The following is a 19,487-nucleotide window of genomic DNA, read 5'->3' as shown; positions in this document are numbered from 1 at the left end:
CAGCCACCAACGAAAGTTGTGGCTAGCAATTTTTCCACTAGTGTCCCGGGGGTTGGTGTTGATGCCTCCAACAAATTCACCCTATCCAACACATTGGTGGTATACCAATGGGGGTAAGGGGTGAAGCTACGCAACTTTGGTGTAGACTATGGGATTCGAAGCAAACACATTTCTTTAGTGGAGAAGATGAAGAGGGGAATAAAAAATCCAACGGTCTATTTTGCAAAATAGTGGAGTAGATGAGAAGAAGAACATTTACTAGTAGAGAAGAGAAAAGACAATACTAGAAGTCAGTCAAAGGAGGAGTAATTGAGGGGACGAAAGGGATACAATGGGAATTGTCTGGAGAAAAAGAGAAAAGGTTAGCATGATAATCAAATAACCTGGGCATATGATAGCTACATGGGCTACTACCAATAATCAAACCAGCAACATGGCACGTACTATTGGCCTAGGCAGCCCATGCATAAAATTGTAGCTTCTTACACGAAGGTTGTTAGCTTAAAATCCGATGGGTAGAATGTGGGGTTCATACAACCCAGGTTATTGGCTTAAATCCATTAGGAGAAACAAAGGGACAATGATGTATTGTTTTCTTCGCATGAACAATGTGGGCGGGAGTGTAGGGTTAGCCATGACATGGCTGATTGTGAAGTTGGTTTTTGCTTAGATCGCATGGTTGCCAATGTGGATAGGTTGCATGTTAAGATAAATAAAATAGTGGGGATGAGTCTCTTAGGTATATAGGATTCCATCCTCCCAGTAAATGCATCTCCTTGCCTCCCACATGCAAGCATTAAGAGCAAATATATTAACAGGCTTCTAGCATGTGTTATATGACACTTCTGTTGATATGAAGAAGAGAGACACTGTAAAATAGGAGTGAGCTCTCATGTGAGATTACAAATGTCACAAAGCAAACATGAAAAAATATAAAGCAAAGAGAACGAGAGAAGGTGAAAAACAAGATCTAATTGTCAATCTAATGTATAGATGAAGTAGTATATAGGCACTAATTGGTTATATTATTAGTTGTGCTCTAAGTGTTTATAGTGAACCTAGTAGCTATTCTAATAACCATGTTATTATATGGGTGTTTTCTTATGAAGTCTTTTAGGTAGTATGTCATTCACTATATAGACAACAACCTACTTAGTACCATTGATCATATGTAACAAAAAACATATAAAGCCCATTTTCCGCTTGTGTTCATTGTGTCCCGTGATAGCACGGTATGGGCTGAAGAGATAGACATTGGTTCATGGGTTTGGTGGTGGTTGAGAACGGTCGTCTTAACTTGAAGCCCCTTGACTTTCATAACTTGAACAATGTGCCGCCAGGTGCTCTTTTTCGGGAGACGAAGTATCTCCTTTATCTGGTCATTTTAGATTGCTCGTGTTGAGTTACGTCCACAAATGTGCAACAATTAATTAACCTCATAAGTTGGTTGCATTACTAAGCATAGCTCAGATGCTTACCGATCTTGTTGCGGAACCAGTCCACCCCGCTTTAAGTCATAGACTTCGCAAATGTTCTTTGGACTTCCCTGAATTTATTCTAGACCTTTTAGCAATGTTCTATCAGTGGAAGATGGTGTTCGTGTCAGGCCCAATCTCGAGGAGGCATTCATAGGATAAGTTATGCATGTGTGTATTCACAGGGGTGAGTGAAACAGTGTTTCTAAAAAATGAGTTGGTTGCATGGGGTGCAACGAAAGTTTATCTTTGATGGGAAATGCAAATGTTGGGCCAATCTCATTAATAGAATGCAAATCAAGAAACAATACAAATATTATTTACACGAGCCAAAATAGAAGGGAAGATAGAAAATAAACCTAAAATATGTTTTTCCTCCACTACCAATTTTAGTTTGTGTGGTTGTTGAATAAAGACCCATATTTTCGCATAACATGGGATAGCCAACCAATGCCAAGGCCACTCTAGCGACTTTGATTGCAGCCAAGGTCACCGGAGGTCAGGGTCAAGAGTTGCAACCCCCACCCCACCACCACCCATCTCCTTTGGCCTACACATCGCTCTCTGATTGACAATGGAATGACTACCACAAGCATGTTCACCATAACCGGCTTTCCAAATGATGGTCCTATACAACTTTTCGCTTTTTTTGTAGCGTGCACCCTGTTAAACCGAACACTGTCATGTGATAAACCCCAATATAGAAGATAAGAAGGGCTTAGCAAGCACAATTCTAGCGGCTAGTTTTTTTCTCCAACTTGAAGTCTTGCCCCTAATTTATCAATAGGAGGTCGGAAAAACCACATATTTCAGCATTCGTATTAAGTGTAGAGGTAGCTTGTAATACGTGCATGTGAGAGTGCCATTACAGGCGGTGCAAGAGTTATTCAAAACATCAGTAATATTTTTTTAGAAAGGTGGCACTTGCCTGACTTTAGCAAACTGAAACCCTTAAGGTGTTACAACAAATGACAAGAAAGTCTAGAATGGACTCAAGTTTGATACAAACCCAAGAGGGTAACTTGGCTCAAAAGCCGAAATGACACAGAACACGAAATAACTCCAAGCGGCGACGAAGCATCATACGAAATATTCCCCCATGGTTGTTGCCCTCCTCCCTAGGAGCCTTGGCATGTTGGCGGAGCTTATTGCACAACATCTCAATGGTCGATGGTTTGTGGGCTGTCCTCAGTAGCTTCCAAAGCTGTAAGGATGTAGTCATTTTATAAAGTCCATTAGCAGGATGCTTATAAAAATGTTCTTTAATAAGAGCTTTATTACAAATTTGCTAAAGCGCCCAAGCGAGGGAAGCAAAGCAAATCCAGGAAACCCTTTGTGGAAGTTAGGAAAGTCTCCCACTAAGGGTGTGGGAAATCGGCGAAAGATGTCAGTGCCCACAAAGAGGATTAAGACCGTCACCCCGTCCATGCCTCTTCTGCACTTCTACCCCAGATGTTAGACGGTCACGAACTAGACATCATAAGAAAATTCTTATCTTGGTGGATAATATGGCTTTCCAAATATCCATGGCTTGAAATTAGGTTTCCCAACAACGTACGATAAATTAGAAAGTTAAGAACTTTCCCGATTTTTCCAACTTCCAATGGAAAGAATCTGCATTATTGATTAGTGTGGTACTCCTAAGAATAATATCTAGGCGATGCCAATCCTCTCCTTCATCGGGGCTAAGAGTCAAGCCAAAAAGTGGACGCCACTGGAGATGTGTCCAATTCTCACTCACCAAAGCGTTTGGCTGGCTATCGCAAACATAATGGAACTCGGTTGCTAACTGCTTTTCGCCAATCCTTACATCATCAATATTAATATTGTCATACCGGACTGAAAATAGCTTATCCTCATCAAGTTTTATAAGTAGCTCGTTAGAATTCATCAAAGCAATCAGGGTTCAGGCACTTGCACGAACTTTTCTTTTTCGAAATTGTAGGAACTTGTCGGATCACCAACGAAAAAATAGGACGCTACGTAGCAATGCCTTGCTATATGAAATCAGTACACAATCGTTCGCTATAGCGATCCGATATGGCTTAGCTCTAGCGGATTTTAAGAGCTGCCCTATGTTGTCATAGCACAATATTTTTTTTCCATGCGCATCAACCTCATACATGGAGAGGCAAAAAAAAACATTTCTAGTCGGCCTGCAAGGATACCTTCTGAAGGTGGTCAATCGTGATAGATTGATAGTGAACAACATCACTGACAGAAGGTATCCTCGGCAAAGCCCACAAGCATATCAAAGCCAGTCCCTGGCAAAATATTTACGTAGATCCTTTTTTTTTTCTCCACCTTCTTTTTCTTCTTCATTTTCATCAAGTACTTGTCATAACTTAACTCGAGATAGCTGACCACACAACACCAATTTATTTCACAAACTAGTTAAGTTTCAAGCGCCTAGAAGATAGACAGCTCGATGGACGCCCACAAGTTATCCTTGCGTCAAATACCGGTCACATCTTCTTTTATAAAAGCACCGGTCGTATCTCCAGTGTCAAGGTCAGGGAGAACTAAAGTTCGTACGGAGAAAGTTCTACCGTTCACCCTGCGAATCAACCTATGGTTGAGTTGGTTAGGTGGACAGTGGTATCCTCAACCCATCAGGGTTCAAATCCTGGTGCTCGCATTATTCTTGGATTTATTTCAGGATTTCCGGCGATGCGCTTTCAGTGGGAGGAGACGTTCCCGTCGACGACGAGGCGCCTACGGTGGCTTCGTAAATCTCAAGATGATATGCCGGCTCAGTCTCTCGGAGGTGCTCATAGGGGTTAGGATGTGCGTGTGTGCGTTCGTAGGGATGAGTATATGCGCGTGTATATGAGCGCTTGTGTCTGTACTGATGCTCAAAAAAAAAAAGTTCTACCGTTCACCCTGATCTTAGCCATCCAAAACTATATCTAACGGTTCTGGGCGCCTTGATAGGCCTCCCCTATGGCGACACATCATCAGTAGCAAGCAACATTTGTGGCCCGTGAGATTTTGTTGCCCAGACGGACAGTCGATCATGCGATCGGTCGGAAGCGGTCGAGGCAGCTGGCTGACTCGAGGCCCATGTTCCAGAACTCCTCGTAGTACTCCTGGTAGGTGAAGGGCCGATAGGCCAGAGGGTGGCCGCCGTCCACCAGCGCCTCTGCCGGCGCGACCACCGCGTCCGGGGACGGGCAGTAGAACGTCGGCACCGAGATCCTCTCGCTCTCGCTGTTCACAATCACCCGGTGGAGCACGCTCTTGTATCGATCGTTGCTCAGAGCCTGCACGATACCATAGCCGAAACGTTAGTGGATGCCGTAGAGTGCTGTTCACAGTTGTGTCTGTCTAGAAGGATACCTGCAGTTGATCACCGATGTTGATGACCAGCGCGCCGGGCACGGGGCTGACGGCCACCCAGCGGCCATCGCGCTGGACCTGCAGCCCGGACACGCCGTCCTGGAGGAGCAGCGTCACGGCATTGGGGTCCTTGTGCCCCGGCAGTCCGTACGTCAGCTCCGGCTGCGGGCACGGCGGGTAGTAGTTCACCGCCATGTGCTGCGCGTGCCGCCCCATGGCCTTCTCCATGTGGCCTCTCTCGAGCCCAAGGCTCTCCGATATCGCCTCCAGCAGCCTCAGCGCCAGAGCTCTCGCTTCCGTCGAGTAGGTGCCGACTACTTCCCTGCTCACACGGTCAGCGCAAATTGTCAGTTTATTTCTAATTCTATCTTCTCACAGAAAAATACACCTATCAGTTTGCTAGCGCAGCCGAACAGCAGTTATATTTTGCCTCTTTTTCTCTTACTTTCTGTTATACTGTAGTATTCCTTACTGCAACAGCTAGCCTGTCATCGTCCTGACAGAGGTCTAAGGGTGCACATGTTAGGTATGCGCCTCGTTGTTTTGACAGGTTTAATTATCGGGTCGTATTGAAAGATTCGATCGGTATGAACAGTATTAAAAGTCGTAGGCTAAAATTAAGAATTAGTGCTAGTAACTAACTTAATTAGTTGGTGACCAGCGGCACGTACGGAAGTTCATCCTGACACGATAAAAATGAGGCCGAGCGTCGACGGGTGCTCACCTGAAGGCCGGCGGGTTCGAGGGCCACTGGTCGACGAAGCTCTCGAGCGGGTAGCAATGCAGGCGGAGGAAGTCGCGCCAGTTGCTCACCTTCTCGGTGCGCACGTTGAAGCTCGTGGAAAGCCGGATCGCCTTCTTGGGGTCGTCGGAGTAGCACTTGAGCCGCTCCGATTCCGGCAGGTGGAAGAACTCCCTCGCCACGCGCAGCATCCCCTCCACGACCGCCTCCGGGATGCCGTGATTCGTCACCTACACACGCAGTAATGACCAGTGTCAGGTTGTTCAGAGCTCTGTGGAACGTCGTACTACATCGGCAAAACAAATTAACTGGTCTCAACAACTCGTGCACGTCGTACGTACCATGAAAAAACCGTCGTTCTAGCACGCCGCGCCGATGGCCTCGACGACCCTGCGACACCCCGGCCCGTCGAGGTGCTTCAGGTCGATGAGCGGAATGCCGGCGCCGGACTCGTGGTCGACATTGGCGAGGTCCGGGCGGTCACCGACCGCTCTGATGTGGCTCGACGGGACTTGCCCGGATTGCGCCACCAGATCGCTTAGGAGAGGCTTGGCAGCGATCGCCGGAGCCATGCTCTTGTCTAGGAATGGTACGATGTGGTGCGTACTCGCTGCCCGGCTGTTTGATAGTATTGCCACCCGCTGCAGTGGGGTTATATAATGTGACCCGTGCACATATTCAAGTTGGCCTTGCCCTTTTATAGGCAAATCCATGGCACACACAACAAAGAACCTTTTTGCACCTAGCATCCATGAATGAAATTTTTTTATTTTTCTAAAACATAGATGTCAGGAACGTCCGGCTTTAAATTAATAAAGCCCACATAAGGCAGCGTATCACAACCACAGTACCAACACACGGCGCCAGACTTAAGTAAACAGCAGCTAGAAGAGAATAAAGTGCGTTACAAGGCGCGACCGACCAATCAAAACGAGCACGCAGGCTCGGATGCTACTAGGACCAAAAGGGGGCTGCCCATCCCTATGCGGCAGCTGACGGCGCGGACGACGGGGCTCGAGACTCGGAGTAAACAGAGTGAAGATGACAGATAGCTTGGCGATGAAGATCAGAGTCCTGTTGTCTTCCCAGCGGTGCCCATTGCTGCAAGAACACGATGTATTTGAAGATTACATCAGTGGGATGCGAGGAAAACACGCCCTCAATAGGGCATACTATAAATTGACCTGAGTTATTGGACAAGGAGTTGAGTCGTGACCATAGATTGGTGCAATAAGTCATAGAACGGCTAGGAGTAAATGACGTTCATGTTTTTGTTCTGGCTGTGTACATTCTAGTACATATGCAGAGGACGGGTGTTGCTTATCATGACTATATCCGCTTCATACTACATTTTAAATTAATAAAAGCACCCTTTATAAAGAAAATGACAATCGTGGTCGTGGATGCATTTTAGCCACGCTAAATAAAAAATAAAATAAACAACTCTCAAGTTTTTGGTGTATAGGAGTCAACCTATCCATAATTAGAGTAACATAAATGACACCTAAGTGAAAAAGATGATGTGACAGCTAATTAATAAAGAGAAAGACAAATTGAGTAACATAACTAGTTACTCACACTATGAGTAACATCACACATACTAAGACAAGATGAGTCTGCAACCTAATATATAAAATGTTGCATGACATCACACATATTTTACTTCCCACTATTGAGGTAGTAATATAGACTAATAACGTGTGCATGTTACTAATCTAAGTTATTGCCCACTATGGGTAATCTCATAGCTGACTAACTCCGTTAATATTATAAACAAATTGATGCCTCACAACAAAGACCCTTGTCGGTGTCAAAACCGGCGGATCTCGGGTAGGGGGTCCCGAACTATGCGTCTAGGCGGATGGTAACAGGAGACAAGGGACATGATGTTTTTACCCAGGTTCGGGCCCTCTCGATGGAGGTAAAACCCTACTCCTGCTTGATTAATATTGATGATATGGGTAGTACAAGAATTGATCTACCACGAGATCAGAGAGGCTAAACCCTAGAAGCTAGCCTATGGTATGATTGGTGTTCGTCCTATGGACTAAACCTCTCCGGTTTATATAGACACCGGAGAGGACTAGGGTTGCATAGAGTCGGTTACAATGGGAGGAGATCTACATATCGTATCGCCAAGCTTGCCTTCCACGCCAAGGAAAGTCCTATCCGGACACGGGACGAAGTCTTCAATCTTGTATCTTCATAGTCCGGGAGTCCGGCCAAAGGTCATAGTCAGGCCATCCGGACACCCCCTAATCCAGGACTCCCTCAGTAGCCCCCGAACCAGGCTTCAATGACGATGAGTCCGACACGCAGATTTGTCTTCGACATTGCAAGGCGGGTTCTTCTCCAAATCCCATATACCTGTCGAATAGTGTCCGGCTTCCAATGAATGTTGTGCTCCTTGGCTTCTGCGCCCAATAATGACCATCTTCCACGTGTCAATAGAATGCAAAAAGACAGGGTGTTTTTTTCATTTACCCCCCTAGCTGCGAAAATGGGCCGCCTATAAAAGAGGCGGAGACTTAGATCCGAATCACACCATCTTCCCTCCACGAGCATTCATCGGAGCGCATTCGACAAAGATCCATTCCATCATGGCCGGTCGATGCAGCTCCTCCTCTCGCCCCCCAGCCCTCAGCCTGGAGATTGGGAGAGGTATTCCGTCCCGCACAGCGAGCTAGTAGCGCTCCAAGCCAAGAAGCTTCTCCCCCCAGCTTACATGGTCCCAGTTCGAGCCAGGATGGCCACTTATAATGGCGGAGAGCAAGCGGAGAGCGTCCCCAATCCCTCCAAAGGAGAGCGGGTATGCCTTGTCCCTTATTTAATAAGAGGGCTCGGATTTCCAGTACATCGGTTTCTCCGGGGGCTCCTGGAATTCTATGGCCTCCAGTTACACAACCTTACGCCTGCCTCCATATTGCATATTGCGGGCTTCGTAGCCCTTTGCGAGCTGTTTTTGGGTATCGAGGCCCATTTCACGCCGTGGAAGAAGTTGTTCTGCCTCGTGCCCCGTTCTCAGGAGGGGTCGATATATCAAGTGGGTGGAGCCGAACTATGGCGCATCGCCGGGACCGGATATCTATCCGGAACCTCAAAGAAGGCGTCCGAAGACTGGCCTTCAGAATGGTTTTATATAGAAGACATCCCTCTGCCGGACCCTGTACGTATCGGCCTCCCTAAGTTTGATAATGCTCCCTTGAAGAAATGCCTGAGCTGGCGCCCACGGAGCCCTCAGAAGGAAAATGACAGGGACGTCCTTTACCTGATGAACCGGATAAGGTTGTTAGCTCATTCCGGACTGAGGTCATGGCCATATGCATTACGCGGGGGGTGCAGCCGCTTCAATACCGAGGCCACCCCATGTGGGATTTCAACGGGGAGGACGACGCCACCCGGTGCGGCCGTAAGGGGCCGGATTCGGCTGCCACTCTAACGAAGATCTTGTCCGCTTTGTACAAGGGAGAAGACGAGGAATTCCTCCATGTCAACCCACAGGGCGGATTTTCTATGTACAATCCTCCAAGCTGGGTAAGCGAATACGTTCACTTGCCCATCCGTTTTTATATTCCCATAGTTAAGTACTTAGTCTAGCAATTTTAACGCAGGAGCTACGCCAGACTGTAAAGGAGATAAACAGCCCTCCTCCACAACCCGAGGACCCGGAACGGTCCCTCGATCCGGACTCCCAAGAGGACACGGACTTGGCTGTGGAGCTGATTGATGGAGTGTTTCATCAATTGAGTAAGGACAACACCTTAGTGGCCATTACGGCCGATTATCCCGGACTACTTCCAGCCTCAAAGGTAACCGAGACCGAAGTCCCTAGTATTTTCAAGAGGATCCATCTGTGCTTATCTTTGATCACCGTATACAAATGGCGTTTCCTGCACGGGAAGTCCTTGAGGCGGAGGGCCGAGCCCGCGGCAGCTAGCCAACAAGGGCCATCAAGGCCCAGCGGGCTAAAAAGAAGTGCGGACCGGATCGAGACGCCGGCGCAACGGTACGGCGTGCAATTTTAATGCCCAGGGTTTATGCCCTCAAGGCATACTAACGCTCATGCTCTCTTCAGGAAGAAGAGCACCCGCCGGACTATATCCACCGGCCAGGCTTCAAGGCCGGGTCCGGAAGCGAAGGCGAACACGGGGCGCGCACCGGACGCTCCTCCGACAGAGGACGCGGACAGGCTGTCTGCCACCAATTCCGAGGTGGAGAGTGCCATGAACCACAAGCACCGCCGGACTATTCTTCGTGACGCATGTTTTTCCCAAGAGGCGTTGGACGCCTTTAATACGGGAGATGCGTACCTCGGTGCCGCTCAAAATGGTCTAGCCAGAGCCATAGAGCAGTATGTAAAAGACATACGGGTGAGGAAATCTGATGGTTATATATGTCAGTAGCCCCCGAGACTTGAAACAGTTAAAATAACTGATTTAAAGATCATTTGTTATGCAGGATCTTACAGAAAAGAATACTCAACTGTCCCAGGAGCTGGAAGAGTGCAAGGCCCAACTTGAGGCTGCACTAGCCGCAACAGGGAAGGCCAAGGAGACCCCCTCTGGTAATATATGCTTCGAAAGATGAGTATGTTGTGAAGTGCGGCATGTGTGCAATTCTGACCATAACAGTGCAGATGGCGCCGGAGTGGATCCGGACAAGCAGCAACTCTTGCGCCAGTTAAAGGCCGGCAAGAGCGTGCTTACGAGGATGAGGCAAGAGAAGAACAAGCTTCAAGATGCCAACATCCAGCTGGGCGAGGAACTAAAGGATGTTCGTGCTCAGCTGTCGGATTCCGTAAAGGAGAATCGGCGGCTTCGACGCGGCATTTTTAGTAAGTGCTTGAACGAACCTTCAAAAAAGAGTTCGGCGAGGAAGTTGATTGACAGAGTTATGTCTGTAGGTATGCTGACAGGTCGGCCTGCGGAGGAAATGCCCAGTTCTATGGGTGACCTTCTTCTCGAGCTATCACAACTACACGAACGAGTTCGGCAGGCGATGCAAGGCCTCGTCCAGGCTCTGTGGCCATCCGTCTCCATGCCCGAAGGCCTTGGAGAGCTTGCAGAGAAGCTAAAGGGAGCGCGGCAGCACTTCCGATTATGGAAGATATCTGCCTGCCGTCAAGGCGCCAAGGAGGCCTGGGCCATGGTGAAGACGCGGTACACGAAGGCTGACCCAAACCACATGGCCGAGGTCAGACCTGTGGGCCCCGATGGGAAGGAGATCCCTGTCAGTTTAGTGTACGGCCAGGTAGAGCTGGCCACCAAGTATTCCCAACAGGACTATAAATTGGACAGCCTGTTGGATGGTATTGAAGAAGAATATACCCAGTCAAATTGACTATGTAATTTAAAATGACATGTAAAATGCCTTCTAGCCGGATTGTAGATCATTTGTCATTGCGGACCTTTTCGCTTCAACCTCTGGACCCAATAGTCTGGAGTGTGTTCGAATACCCTCTCGGTTATGTAAGAACCGGGGCATGCGTTGAGACCAGGCGTAGGGGTCATTAGTGCTTTAGCAGACAAGTGCCCAACTAGTTATGTTATATTACATGGTTAGTAAGAAACATCTTCCAGGGAGAATAGTTCCGTTAGGGGTTCCTTTCCCTGGGAGGCATGCCCTAAAGTGCATGTCCGTACTGCGAAAAAAGCAGAAAATCATCTGGGGACGGATAAATAAACAAGTGAAAAATCATCTTTTAGTTCACTGACCGAATATTCCCTTAAGAACGCTAGCTTTCGGCTTCACCCAGTCTGAGGTACACATCCGGCTGACCCGGCAGTAACAATCGCAGAGGTGCTCCCTTTACCACCTAGCCGAACAATCGGGAACGTAGGGGTAAGCACAGGAGCCAGGCAACCCAGCTTGGCCAAAACTTAAGTCATATCGATGCATATAAATGTGAATAAAAGGTACATGCGGAAGTGTGACACATGTGTTGGGCATGAGGCCCGTATATATAAGCTTCTGATAAAGAAGCCCCGGGTATAATGAGCGCGGGTAGCGCATCAATTATGTGCGAACAAGGCGCAAATGAGCCCTTAAAAGGCTGTAAGAGAAAATAAGGGAGAAGGAGATAAATATAAGACAACTAATATGTAAAAAATAGACAGAGGAAGGAGACGAACACAGAGTCCGGCGCTAGGCGTAGAATCTTCGTAGGCGCGCGGCGTTCCATGGGTTCGGTTTGAGTCAGTTATCCGATGCATTTCGCAGACTGTACGCTCCACCAGTCAGGACTTGGTCGATTATGAAGGGACCTTCCCATTTGGGCTTGAGTTTGTCCTTTTTCTTGTCTGGCAGGCGTAGAACTAATTCACCAACATTGTAAGTTTTGGCCCGTACTTCTCTGCTTTGGTATCTTCGAGCCTGCTGCTGATAGAATGCGGAATGAGCTTTTGCCACGTCGCGCTCCTCCTCCAATGCGTCCAAACTGTCCTGCCGATCAAGTTCGGCTTCTCTTTCTTCGTACATGCGCACGCGAGGTGAGTTATGAATTATGTCGCAGGGCAGAACTGCCTCTGCGCCGTATACCATAAAAATGGTGTGAATCCGGTAGTGCGGTTCGGCGTGGTCCGCAGCCCCCAGAGTACGGAGTCGAGGTCCTGTGCCCAGTGCGTGTTAGATTCCTTGAGGGACCGCACTAGTCTGCGTTTGATTCCGCTCATGATTAGACCATTTGCCCGCTCGACTTGACCGTTAGTTTGTGGATGATAGACTGAAGCATAGTCGAGCTTGATGCCCATGTTTTTGCACCAGAGTTTTACCTCATCGGCCGTAAAGTTTGTGTCGTTACCAGTGATGATGCTGTGGGGGACGCCGTAACGGTGTATGACCCCTGATATGAAGTCTATCACTGGTCCGGATTCGGCCGTCTTAACAGGCTTGGCCTCTATCCATTTGGTGAATTTGTCAACCATGACCAATAAGTATTTTTGCTTGTGGGTTCCCCCTTTAAGGGGTCCAACCATGTCAAGCCCCTAGACCGCGAAGGGCCAGGTGATGGGTATAGTTCGGAGGGCGGTGGGTGCCATATGGCTTTGGTTAGCGAATAATTGGCAGCCGACGCATCGTTGGACTAAGTCCTGAGCATCTGTCCGGGCCGTAGGACATTAAAATGCAGTACGGAAGGCCTTGCTTACGAGGGCCCGGTTGCGGCGTGGTGCCCGCCTAGTCCGGCATGAATTTCAGCCAGAAGGTTCCGCCCTTCCTCTTCAGAGATACACCTTTGAAGGACTCCGGTGGTGCTTTTCCTATAAAGCTCTCCTTCATGGACTTTGTAGGCTTTAGATCGCCGCACTATGCAGCGTGCCTCGTTTTGGTCCTTGGGGAGGTCTTGCCTAGTTAGGTAGGCTAAGAATGGTTCTGTCCATGGGGCAATGACTACCATTTTTTCGTGGGCTGAGGATGTTACTTCCTTGGCAGAGCCTCCCGTTGTGTCAGAATGTTCAGTGTCAGGTGGTGCGGCTGAGTCCGGGTTGTTATTTCCGGACTCCCCTTCCCATTGGACGGATGGCTTGAATAGCCTCTCCAAGAAAATGTTGGGGGGGACTGCATCGTGCTTTGCACCGATGCGTGCCAAGACGTCTGCTGCCAGATTATTTTTCTGGACTATATGGTGAAATTCGAGCCCTCGAACCGAGCTGACATTTTTAGGACGGCATTGCGATAAGCTGCCATTTTCGGATCCTTGGCATCAAAGTCTCCATCTTTTTAGGATATCACGAGGTTCGAATCCCCACGCACCTCTAGGCGTTGAATGCCCATGGAGACTGCCATCCGGAGACCATGTAGAAGGGCCTCGTATTCGGCTGGATTGTTAGAGTCCGTATACATTATCTGGAGGACATATTGAACTGTATCTCCTGTTGGGGACGTCAGAATGACACCAGGCCTCAGACCCGCTAGCATTTTGCAGCCGTCGAAGTTCATGATCCAGTTGGAATATGTGCCATACTCTTTAGGGAGTTCGGCTTTAGTCCATTCGGCGACAAAGTCGGCCAAAACTTGCGACTTGATAGCTCGCCGTGGCTTATAGGTTATGTCGAACGGGAGGAGCTCAATGGCCCATTTGGCAATCCGGCCCGTCGCGTCACGGTTGTTTATAATATCATTAAGAGGCACTTTAGAGGCTACTGTTATTGAACACTCTTGAAAGTAGTGTCGTAGCTTCCGGGACGCCATGAACACTGCGTACGCTATCTTTTGGTAATGCGGGTACCGTGACTTGCATGGAGTGAGGACAGTGGACACGTAGTAGACTGGTTTTTGAAGGGGGAATTTGTGTCCGTCCGTTTCTCGTTCGACGATGAGCACTGCGCTTACAACTTGATGAGTTGCCGCAATGTATAATAGCATTGGTTCGCCGATATTAGGCGCAGCCAGGACCGGGTTTGTTGCCAATATGGATTTTATTTCTTCGAGTCCGGTCATGGAAGCATCCGTCCACTCGAAGTGTTCGGTGCACCGGAGGAGGCAGTAAAGGGGTAATGCCTTTTCTCCCAAGCGGGAGATGAAGCGGCTTAGAGCCGCCATGCATCCAGTCAATTTTTGTATTTGTTTGAGGTCCTTTGGAATATCCAATTATGACAGAGCTCGGATCTTGGCTGGGTTTGCTTCAATTCCTCTACCGGATACAATGAAGCCCAAGTGCTTTCCGGCTGGTATGCCGAAAACGCATTTTTCCGGGTTAAGCTTGATGTCGTATGTTCGGAGGTTATCGAATGTGAGCCTCAAGTCGTCTATTAGAGTTTCGACGTGCTTGGTTTTGACGACCACATCATCCACGTATGCTTCAACTGTTTTGCCGATCTAGTTGGCCAGACATGTCTGAATCATGCGCTGATATGTTGCGCCGGCGTTTTTGAGCCCAAAGAGCATTGTGTTGAAGCAGAATGGGTCGTATGGGGTGATAAATGCTATTGCGGCTTGGTCTGGCTCTGCCATCTTAATTTGATGGTAGCCAGAGTATGCATCGAGGCAACACAATGAACCGTGTCCTACGGTAGCATCGATGATTCGATCAATGCGGGGGAGGGGGAAGGGATCCTTTGGGCAAGCCTTGTTGAGGTCCTTGAAATCGACGCATAGGCGCCATGATTTGTCCTTCTTTGGTACCATCACCAGGTTTTCTAGCCAGTCCGGATGTTTTATATCTCTGATGAATCCAGCTTCCAGTAGTTTGGCTAGCTCCTCTCCCATGGCTTGTCTCTTAGGTTCAGAGAAACGCCGAAGAGCCTGCTTAACAGGCTTGAATCCTTTTAGGATGTTTAGGCTGTGCTCGGCCAGCCTGCGTGGGATTCCTGGCATGTCTGAAGGGTGCCAGGCAAAGATGTCCCAATTTTCGCGTAGGAATTCTCGTAGTACGGCATCTACATCAGGGTTTAATTGTGCCCCGATGGAGGCCGTTTTTGTAGGGTCCCTTGGATGAACTTGGAATTTGACTATTTCGTCTGCCGGTTTAAAGGAGGTGGACTTGAATCTTTTGTCGAGTATCACGTCGTCCCTGTCCACCGTGGAGTGCAGCGCAGTTAGTTCCTCGGCCGCTAGGGCTTCGGATAATGCCTCAAGGGCTAGTGCGGCTGTCTTGTTTTCGGCGCGGAGTGCTATGTCCGGGTCACTAGCAAGAGTGATGATTCCGTTGGGTCCGGGCATTTTGAGCTTCATGTACCCGTAATGGGGTATAGCTTGAAAATTTGTGAATGCCTCTCGCCCTAACAGAGCGTGGTATCCGCTGCTGAACGGGGCCACTTGAAATGTGACCTCCTCGGACCTGTAATTATCCGGCGTGCCGAACACCACATCCAGTGTGATTTTTCCTGTACAGCACGCTTCCCGACTGGGGATTATTCCTCTAAAGGTTGTGTTGCTTCGCTCAATGCGGCTCCAGTCTATTTCCATTTTTCGAAGGGTTTCCTCATAAATGAGGTTCATTCCGCTGTCACCGTTCATGAGTACCTTGGTAAGTCGAAAGCCGTCCACTATCGGACTAAGGACCAATGCGGCTGGTGCTCGCACTGTTCGGAATTTAGGTTCGTCACATGCATTAAAGGTAATAGCCGTGTCACTCCATGGGTTTATTGTTGCTACCTGGTAGACTTCGGTAAGGCTGCGGAGTGTTTGTTTCCGCACATTGTTTGATGCGAAAGTCTCGAAGACTGTCGATACCGTACTGGTATTCCTGGGGTGGTGCTCTGCGGATTCTGGAGTTAGAAGCTCCTCGCCACTTCTGGCCTCCTGCCGGAGTATCCAACATGCTCTAAGGCTATGAGTTGGTGTGACGCCCTCTGTACTATGAATTTTACAGGGTCCATTGAGCCATCCCTCCAGTACGGTTCCATATCCTATAGAGGATTTTTGATTTTTGGTGATTAACCCCTGTGCATGGCGATAATGCGCCCTTTTATTTCGGACTGAGGTTGTATTCAGGGCCGGATCGTCCCAGAATTTTATTTCGGTTGTCCGGACGCTTTCCATCGCACAGTATTTTCGTACCATGGATGCCAAGTCAGTGAAGCGTGTAATATCATGGCGACTTGTGGCGTTGAGGATTCTGATGTCCGTACAATTATTGCAGAAAGATGAAATTGCATCCTCCTCGTGGCAGTCCTCTATCCTGTTCATAGCCAGGAGGAATCTGGCCCAGTAATGATGTACTGTTTCCTTGGGCTCTTGCCGAACTTGGGATAGATCCCTTATGTTAGGGTGGGTGGGTGGAGTTAAATCCGGAACCTCGCCCGATCTGAGGCTTAGGGGCCAAGGAGTTTTCGAATTCGGAAGCTTGGGTTCTTGGATGTTGTCCAATGAATCTGGCCTGCTGCCTGACTTTAGGTTCAGGGCTTGAGTGATGTCCTCCCCTCCGCGGGTATCCGGCTTGGGGGGATCGGGAATCCGGACATATTTGGTCCTTAAGATGGGTATAGATTCGCCGCATTGTTCCTCCACCACTCCGACGTGGTGAGTGACCTGGGGAGAGTCAATTTCTCTTGGATCGGGTTTAAGCCCAATCTGATCGTAGTCTGTAGCGACTCCCAGGGCGGCGATGCGATCCAAGAGCTCGTTTGAGGAAGAGAGCTCCATCGGATCTAACTGCTCGGCGAGTTCCGAGTCGACGTGGAGATTGCTTTTGATGACCCGAGAAGTCATCATCGGCGCGGCGGCCGAACAGGCGGTCATAAGAAAACCGCCTAGCCGGAGAGTTTGGCCGATAGCCAAAGCTCCTTTAGCAACAGTGTCGTCTTTAAAGACGGGACGTGGCATCCTTCCTGATGGCGACGGCACAGTGGAACTCTCAATAAAAGCATCAATGTCGGTGTCAAAACCAGCGGATCTCGGGTAGGGGGTCCCGAACTGTGCATCTAGGCGGATGGTAATAGGAGACAAGGGACACGATGTTTTTACCCAGGTTCGGGCCCTCTCGATGGAGGTAAAACCCTACTCCTGCTTGATTAATATTGATGATATGGGTAGTACAAGAGTTGATCTACCACGAGATCAGAGAGGCTAAACCCTAGAAGCTAGCCTATGGTATGATTGTTGTTCGTCCAACGGACTAAACCTCTCCGGTTTATATAGACATCGGAGAGGGTTAGGGTTACACAGAGTCGGTTACAATGGGAAGAGATCTGCATATCGTATCGCCAAGCTTGCCTTACACGTCAAGGAAAGTCCTATCCGGACACGGGACGAAGTCTTCAATCTTGTATCTTTATAGTCCGGGAGTCCGGCCAAAGGTCATAGTCCGGTCATCCGGACACCCCCTAATCCAGGACTCCCTCAACCCTCTTATCATTTAGGCCGTTCCCAGTGCTCCAAGGTGTACTAGTGCTAAGGGTGTCACATAGAGAAAAAATGATGTGGCAAAACAATTAAATAGGAGAGAGAGCATTATAATGACCCAGAAGGAAACGATATTAAGCATGTAAACCTATGTGAACCAACGCATAAACGAGTTTAAGGATTAAACAATTAAATGAGAGAAACTTAGCTAAAAAACTAAGCACCTATGCACTATGAAGATTAGTTTCTAACATTTTTGATGCATTTAGCACCTTATCTAAGCACCAATTCATTGGAAGAGGCCTTAGCGGTTTTTTGTGGGAGGGGGGGGGGGGTTGAAATACCCAAATTCATTAGAAAAGTTCATCTGAAGTACGAATCACTCCAAACATAATAAAATTACATCAAAGTCCCTAGATCACCGAACGATCACTACTTCTGCCAAAGTAAACCGCCGACGCGCTGCTTTCACAACTTTCATATTAAAGCCGGTCTGACCTTATCGATGACAATGTAAAAGTCTTCATTCACGTGCGTCTAAGGATCAACGCCTTATAACCGTGGTCGTCATTGTTAAACTGTTGAATCGATATAAAGCACCTGACGTCTAAGGATCAAAGTCCCTAGATCTCGCCATGCATGGACTTAGCTTTCATGGCCGGAAATTTTTGGTGTACTACAAATCGACTTAGAGTTATTGAACTAGTCTTGAAAAGGGGGTTGTAGAACAGCTGGTGATCCAAGCTGTTAATTTGGACCAGTCTCGGAAAAAGGGAGCTGTTAATCCTATAAACGATACAAGAGAAACGATTAAACATTGACATTAGCCTTAATTTATGTGAACAAATCGCTGTCACCAGCACGGCACATGCGTGTCACATTGAGGAAGCTAAATTTGCTGTGTCAGCCTGTTTGGCACCGGCTGCCAGCCCATGAGCGGTTCCTACCGAGGTGTTCCACTTCCAGATTGACCTATATTTGCATTCCGTCGACGCCGCCCGGCGGCGTGCCGTGAACGCCATAGCAAAATTTACTGCAAGGAGAAGAGTAGTCCGACACGCAAGAGCCTGCGTGCGTCCAAAGTGTTGATGTATGATGTGTTGCCTAGTCATTTTCATCAGATCGGTGTTTTGGTTGCATTGGTTAGAGCATGCACTTCTACATAATATAAGAGTTAGGGGGCTTGAGTTAAGACCCGGCTGACGCAATTAAATTGCAACCCAATTTCGGTTCACGTTTAGGCCTGAGAAAGCCACACGTGTAGGGGGTGTTCGTATAATGTATTGCCTAGTCTCTTCCATCAGATATCTCCCGACAGCGAATTTACCGTAAGATTATCTCTCTCTAGAAAAATATCCCAACCACATGGAACTTGTAACTGAATAAACCACGAGCTGTCGCTGTTGTGGCCGCTAATTAGCGGCGGAGGTTAAACTACTACCTAATGGCAGCAGCCTACCCACGACGGGTCCGGCGTGGCCGGCCGACGATGCTGCACCCACTGCGATGGGCGCGACGTTGGCGCGCAATGGGACGCAATGCGGTGCCACGACAATCATGCGCCCACGCGTTTCTTTCCGGGAGTACTATAAAAGATCTCGCGCCACGCATCCCACGCCACAGCCGCGAAACGAAAATAAACAAACTGTAGTGACCGGGGCCCCGGTGGCCGGTCGCCGTATGGCGCGCCGACATCTCCAATCGCCGCTACTGTTTCGGCGACGTGATGTCTCGAGGCCACGGCCGGCCGAGTGCTGGGCGCAGCATCGTTATTGCGGCGGGGGCTGCTTAGACTTGTCTTGTCTAAGCGGCTCGTGACGGAGTTGTGTCGAGAAGGCAGCTGATGCTGCACGATCGATCGCGTGTTATTTTAGTGAGATGCCGATCGACCCGCACGACCCCGATGCCGATTGCCGATGCCGTCAGCGGCGTGACGTCGGGGTGGTGACTTCAGCCATGACCGCCTCAGCCTACGTGCGCTAGCAGCCATGGCAGAGCGTCACGCCGGCCTGGAACTCTGGAGCAAGACCACCTCCGCGGGTGGATCGACAACGCAAACTTCAATACAAATTGTGCAATTCGGCGCAGAATGCTGCGATCGACGTCATGCCTGATTCCAAAGAGCCAGTTGCGGCGGTCAGCTTTTTCCC

At 48.7% G+C, this 19,487-nt stretch overlaps 1 pseudogene; it reads right to left on the bottom strand.

The window, feature by feature from the left end:
- Positions 1-4,231: 4,231 nt before the first annotated feature.
- Positions 4,232-6,186, bottom strand: LOC119368097 (annotated as a pseudogene).
- Between the last annotated feature and the right edge of the window lie 13,301 nt (positions 6,187-19,487).

Source organism: Triticum dicoccoides, chromosome 2B (genome assembly GCF_002162155.2).
Source record: "Triticum dicoccoides isolate Atlit2015 ecotype Zavitan chromosome 2B, WEW_v2.0, whole genome shotgun sequence".
Taxonomy (NCBI): Eukaryota; Viridiplantae; Streptophyta; class Magnoliopsida; order Poales; family Poaceae; genus Triticum; species Triticum dicoccoides.
This window is presented reverse-complemented; position numbering and strand designations above follow the sequence as displayed.